Source organism: Cupressus sempervirens, chromosome 3 (genome assembly GCF_028749045.1).
Source record: "Cupressus sempervirens isolate cs-2001-9-10 chromosome 3, ASM2874904v1, whole genome shotgun sequence".
Lineage (NCBI taxonomy): Eukaryota > Viridiplantae > Streptophyta > Pinopsida > Cupressales > Cupressaceae > Cupressus > Cupressus sempervirens.
This window is the reverse complement of record NC_143120.1, coordinates 459,697,243-459,704,304: the sequence shown is the minus strand read 5'-3', so window position 1 is coordinate 459,704,304 and position 7,062 is coordinate 459,697,243.

Here is a 7,062-nt window from a genome sequence, read left to right as displayed (position 1 = left end):
CATTTTCCTGCTCTCATAGCTTTGCTAGGTTAGCTTCCTCCTAAGCTTCACTTAAGGGGGGGTGTTAGAGTAAGTTATTTATTACTCTAGTTGCTTTAGCTCTCTTAGGTGCATATAATTAATATTTTATGTTAATTATAATGCGCAAACCTAGCTTTCTTTCCTTTAGGGTTTCGTTCACCTTAAAAGGTTGAACTTTTGTATTTTGTTTTAATAACTTAGAATACATTTTCACTCTCACATTCTTGAGAACTTCTAAGCTTTTCTTTTTCCATTTTTTGGCTTCTCTTCATTACAGGATATTTGCATGTAGGTGTTCTTGAGGATCTGTGAAGTTGGTTTTCTCAACTTCTACAAATACAAAGAGCATTTGGATGTGAAAAATAAATTATTCACTCATATATAGAAACCATAGATCTAAATTTAAAAAGTAAAATAAGACACATCATTGTTAGGTTCTCTGGTTCAAGAGCCTCATGTATATATGAGATACTAGGAAGGAAAGAAAAGGACATTGCACAAATAGAAGTTGCATACTAAGGGAAAAAAACTCTTAGAAAAGATTCAAATTAAAGACATATGCTTGAAGCATACCCTTTGATTCACATTTCAATCTACATAAAGGGATATTTGTAAAAGTATCATTTAGGGAGCTATGAGTTATAGTTTAATACACAATAGTTACATGAGACTATGGGGAGAATTTACAAGATCATAGTTCAAATATGAAAGGAAAACCCATGACCAAACATAGTATAAGATTTGAAGAGCGATTTTTATCTAGGAAGATTGAAAAGAGCAATAGAAGAGATGTACATATATCTTTCAGAGTTTTTGGAGACATTAAAACATCAACTAGTTGTAATACTCAAAACTCTTAATCAATGCATAGGGTGATAACCTTGAAGCAGGTTCTAAGAATACCCAAATACATAACCATATTTTAATTAGAAAACCAACATTAACAAGTAGTTACACAAAAATATAGAGCCCCCAAAATATTTCCAAGTATGTCCACAATAGTAGAAGATTTGTGTAGATCTAGAGAAAACATTGAGCCCTTTCCTTGCTTGTTGTCCCATCTCAGATCTCCCCTGTATTTGCACAAAGAAAGAAGAAAAATTTATAAAAAGAAATGAAAATTATTTAAATCCACTACTTCGTCGACTATAAATACAATCACACAAAAAATTATAAAAACTTTCAAAGGGAACTAGAGATACGAAACCAAACATGTGTAAGGAAGGGTGACAATAGTAACCAAGAATCATCCAAAAATTGGGGCAAAACTCCTATTTAATCGTCATCTCTTTGCTATCTCTCTCATCACACAACCATAGCCACTACCATATAAGACCAATATATTAGGGCATGGAAGAAAATAGAATGGAGTAGGGTTTGCACCTACCTCTCACTCTGCTCACATATTAAATGTTCTATCCATCCTTTTACTCTAAATTTTTGGTGATTGCTAATATCCAGACAAAATGCACTGAAGAAAAAATAATAAAAAATCAAACATGATTCTTTTTCATATTCACAAACACATGAAAAAATTTTCTCAAAATTTTTGTTGTTAAAATATATAGATCATGAAGATCAAATGTTGAAAATTAAAAAAAAAATCATTATGTTTTCATTTTTGTGAAATTTAGTCAATGGTGCAATTTGTAGGGTGGATAGTAGCATCCCAAATTTTTAGCTAAACTCATGAGATGTTCCCAATCAATCTTTTTTTTGGTCAAATCAATTTGTAATTTATGAAAATAATCTCTCTATTTTGGTGTAGTAAACATGCCTATCCTCCTTTCATTTTCCTCTTTCCAATGCCTTCAATTTATGCTTATAATAGTTTCAATGTGATAAAGGAGGAATTCTTGGCATTTCTGTTGTCTTGTTGTGTCAAAAATTGTCAATTATGCATTTTGTATCACTGCATAGGCAAGTGTCTCACCAAGTCCATATTATTGCATTCAATATTAGCTTGTTTTTCCTTATTACTTCCTATCTTATTGCTTAGCTCAAAGATCTTTAGAAAGAATAATCAACCGTACACTAGCACAAATTATTATTAGTGAAAAATGGTAAGTTTTTTTCAGGCATATGATATTGATGCAAAACTGACGATTTTCAATCCACAGTAGCCTATTGGCTAAAAATCAAAATTATTTATGTACCATACACTAATAATTTGAATTTTGTATGTATGTATATTTAATATATGAATATACATATACATATTGCATTATTGTATGTATGTTTATTTAGTATATGAATATACATATACATACTACATTATATGTATATGTATATAATACAGGGATTAGGAATCATGTGTATTGTTGGCAGCTATTAATAATTAATTACTAATAATATTATTCCAAAATATTATTAATGACTAATATATATAATATTAACATCAATTATTATACTGAGAATATAAATGGATAAACATACATACATATATCTATATATATACAATGCATAATCTATAGTAGTATACTAATAGCTTATTTTATAATCACTCAACTAATGTGAAGTATAGCCACAAATAAATTAAGAAGAATATGTGCATATGCATATTTTTAAAATTTATTAATGTTTTTCTATGAGAGTAAAGGAGTTAAAATATTTCTAAGGAGGGGCTTGTCTAAATCCAATCAATGATATTACTCACAAGATATAGTAGGACCAACTTCCCAGAAGCCTTGAGGGCAATTCCTCATATAAGATATGAGCTTGGACCTATAAAATTTGAGAGAGCCTATTCTAATTGATATGCAAGCACCTTGGTTACACTTTTCCTTTGTGAACTTTATATATATATATATATATATATATATATATATATATATATATATATATATATATATATATATATATATATATATATATATATATATATATATATATATATATATATATATATATATATATATATATATATATATATATATATATATATATATATATATATATATATATATATATATATATATATATATATATATATGTATGTATGTATGTATTTATGTATGTATGTATGTATGTATGTTTGTATGTAGAGAGAGAGAGAGAGAGAGAGAGAGAGAGATCTTATTAATTGAATGAACAATTATTTTACTTTAAACATCATAGATTTTTATTTTTTAAAGAGGGGTAAATGCTTTGACCTGGAGCTATGAACCAATAAGGCCACAAATGGGGGACCTCATCCCCATGAGATTTGAACCTTGATGGCAAAGATAACAACACAACAACTTAACCATCACAACATGCCACTATTGGCCTAAACATCATATATTAAATTACTATATATATATTCATTTATTTTACAACATAAATGTTAAATTTAGGTTAAATTGATAAATGACTAAGTCTAAGTCTATAATGGGACATTACAAAGACTTGATTAGGAAGATTTCGAACATACACATTTGTCAAGATAAGGAAGGTCTAATGAATTGAAGATAATGCACTCATGAAATCTTCAATAGAATTAATGCAAAATGTATAGACATCAAACAAGGTGCAATGATATAAATGGATGTCATTTTCATGGAATACAATGATTTAGTGGTAAACACATTTATAATTTATTAGAAAATATTTTGTCAAACCTCAAAACCAATTAGAAATATTCAAGAAAGTGCAATATTTTAAAACTTGAAAATAAATAGGAATCATTAAATTAAGCTCCAATCATAGTTGGGAGATTGAAGGTAAATTTTTGAGATCATGTGATTCCTTGATTCCTCCAATCAATCCTCATGTGTAGGGGTTTAATTGTTTCATCAAGGTTTGCAAAATGTAAAGAGAATAAGACTAGTTGCATATATGTCTATATTTATGGTCTGATAAAATGCAAGTCATCTACTACAATCTTCTCAATTATTTATATACTATTTAAACAAATTGGAATGATTAGTCTTCAAAATTGTAATAAAACATCAATGAGGGTGCACTTTAATTTTTTTATAAATCAAGATAGTAAAATAATATGTAATCTAAAGTATTTATAAAAAGAAAAAAGTACACAATGGTGAAAAATGTGAAATTGACATACAACAACAAGATTGACAACAATTAGTGAAGAGTAAACCCTAGAAAGGAATAGTGGAGACCTACAATAAGAGCAGGAGGATTACAAGAAGAAACAACACTAATCCTGCCAAACAGGACAAAGATTTATCCCCAAAAAACCCTAGCCATGAACAATTTATCCATAAAAACAAATCTAAAGCACTAATTAAGCAGCATGAAGTTTGCAACTGGGAAATTATCGAAAATAGTCGAGTAAAACTAGAGCATGGATTTCGACAACAACCTACAAATTCACACAAGATGTCAAACACCCATATGAAAACAATTGAATGAAACCAGGCTTCACAACTAGAAGAAGGATGGGAGAAGATCTGCAGTCGAAAAGAAATCTAAAACTAGAAAAATCAAGAATAAAAAAACCACTCAAATACCCAAAAAAAGCCATGAATCAATGGAGAAAAAGATACAAAAAGACAAGCAAAGCAAGCAATTTTTTAAATTAAAAAAACAAAGTATGCGGTCAATTCCTTCAAGGAGTTATCCAACACCTCTAACCCTCTCAATTTCTTAAAGGAAAAGAAAACCCTAATTTTTCTAGAACATCAAGTTACCCCATGTATTTCAAAACCCTTCAAAGTATCAAAAGAAAATGATATCCCTGTCAATCCGAAACCCAGAACACAATCTAATTTCTCCTCATTAAAAATTAGTTCAAACAAGATTCTGCCTTATCCCAAACTATTATTTTAATTTTCCAATTCCTTATCTAAATATCAGAAAAAGCACTCTTGCATTCATCTCTTAGTAAAAAAGAAGAAACAAAGGAGTCTACCTCCATCATCATCAGCAACAAGGAAAGTGAGGATTGATGGTTCAATTGTAAATACAATGGAATTTATGTTGTATGGACTAGACCAAAATCAACACATACAAATCTAAAAATTTGGTTCAAAGCCATGGATGTTGAATTATTTAGTTTTTCTATGCTACAAAGATTTAAGACTTGGACAATCTCTACTTGATAAACCTCTCAAAATTATTAATGACCAAAATTTGGTCTCCCAGTTTTAATGAAATTCTGGTTAAATTCATAAATCTTCAAGTTTGGATACCATTAAACAACATCCTTGCCGAATTATGTGACTATAAGATTTTCATTCAAATTAGGGAAGCCTTAGGAGGTCTAAAGGATTTTGAAACCCATCATGATGATTCAAACTCAGTAAAGCTCTTTGTTAACCTCAAACCATATTTTTATCACCAAAAATATATCAAAGTTATCACAAATAGATCCTTGTACAAAATTAATTACTCAATCTACCAAGGGATTATTAAACAAATTATGTTCCTTAAAGATATGAGAAGGATGACAACGAAAAATTTGGATTTTGAAGAGATTGAGATAGATACCATTTTAGAAAATCAATACCCAAGGTTAGAAGCTAAAGTGTAGAGCAATCCCTATAAAACAAATGAGATCAGCCAGCTGAAAAATATAGAAAGTCTTTTCACATACAAAAATCTAGAGGCAAAAGAATACTAATACAAAAATAATAATATAGTACTAAATAAACTACTAAAAATTATAGATATTTGACTTTTTTTTATGACGTGACCAATGGTAGTATATTTCCAGGCATTTATCTCCCAACAAAATTTATGACTAAACTATTTTAATCATTGATTAGGTCATTGATTTAGTCATTTATTTGGTAATTTTGGTAGTTTATTTGGTAGTATATTTGGTAGTATATATGGTAGTATATATTGTAATTGATTTGGTAGTTTTTGGGTAGTATATATGGTATTTTATTTGGTAGTTTATTTGGTAGTATATTTGGTAGTTTATATGGTAGTATATTTGGTTAAATTTGGTAGTTTATTTGGTAGTTTATTGAATCATTAATTTAGTCATATTAGAGCACAATGGAATTGAACCACCATCCTCCTACTTATAAAGTAGGTGCTCTTCCATTGAGTTATTACCCTTTAAAGAATAATGCAAAAAATTGACAAATTTGTCTTCCCAACATTAGATCTACCATAAACATGGTCACTGTAACATGATATATTCTTCTCAAAGAACACAAATTTAGTTATTAGGAAAAAAAATTCTAAATCTTTATCAATAACAATTCAAAATTTTTAGATTCTTATGTTCAAGTATTTTAAAATTATATTTCATGTCAATTACACTTCTCTAAATTATTGTATTGATAGACTCTTATAAAATGTAATTTGGAGTACTTTGGCTAGACAAAAGTATTGTTTCTTGTGCTAACTTCTCAGAAAAAAGATATAAATGATTATGCAATTCATGTCAAAAAATTAGACCTTTGAATTAAATGAAAACATCAAACCCCATTAAAAAACCACGTTTGTTAGAAACTATGAAACACAATCAATTGCAATACTCACTTTTTAATATATGGAAGTGCCAAAGGATCAAATATTTTGTCTTCCTTATGCTCAGGTGGGTGCTAAAAGTGTTCGTTACACCTGATGTTGATATTTATTGAACCTTAGTCTACAAACAACATAAAAATAGGAATTTGATAAAAATAAGGCACATGAAAAGAAAGTTTTTATCAATGATCTATAATTAAGTTTTTCTTAGTAATAGGGAAAGTGGTGCCAATTCATAAATGTAACAAAGAACTAAATAATATGCTATGATAAATTGCTTTAAAAAACATGTAACAAAAGAAATAATGGACTAGTAAATTCTAGTAGGCAATGACTATGCTTCACCTATTGATAACCTTGATTATAGGATAAGCCCTAGAATGATACATTGATGGATCCTAATATAGTTAATCATAATAATAAACTTCATATCCTTAACCATAATATAATGTCCCCTTTCTAGAGCTAGATTTGAATGATAATAGAGCCTAAATACAAAGTCAAACAAAAAGTTAAATTAAATATAATCATAATCATAATAATAATCGTGTTAATCAAATAAATAATAATACATTATGAAATATTATTATAATAAAGAAAGGAATTGTTGTT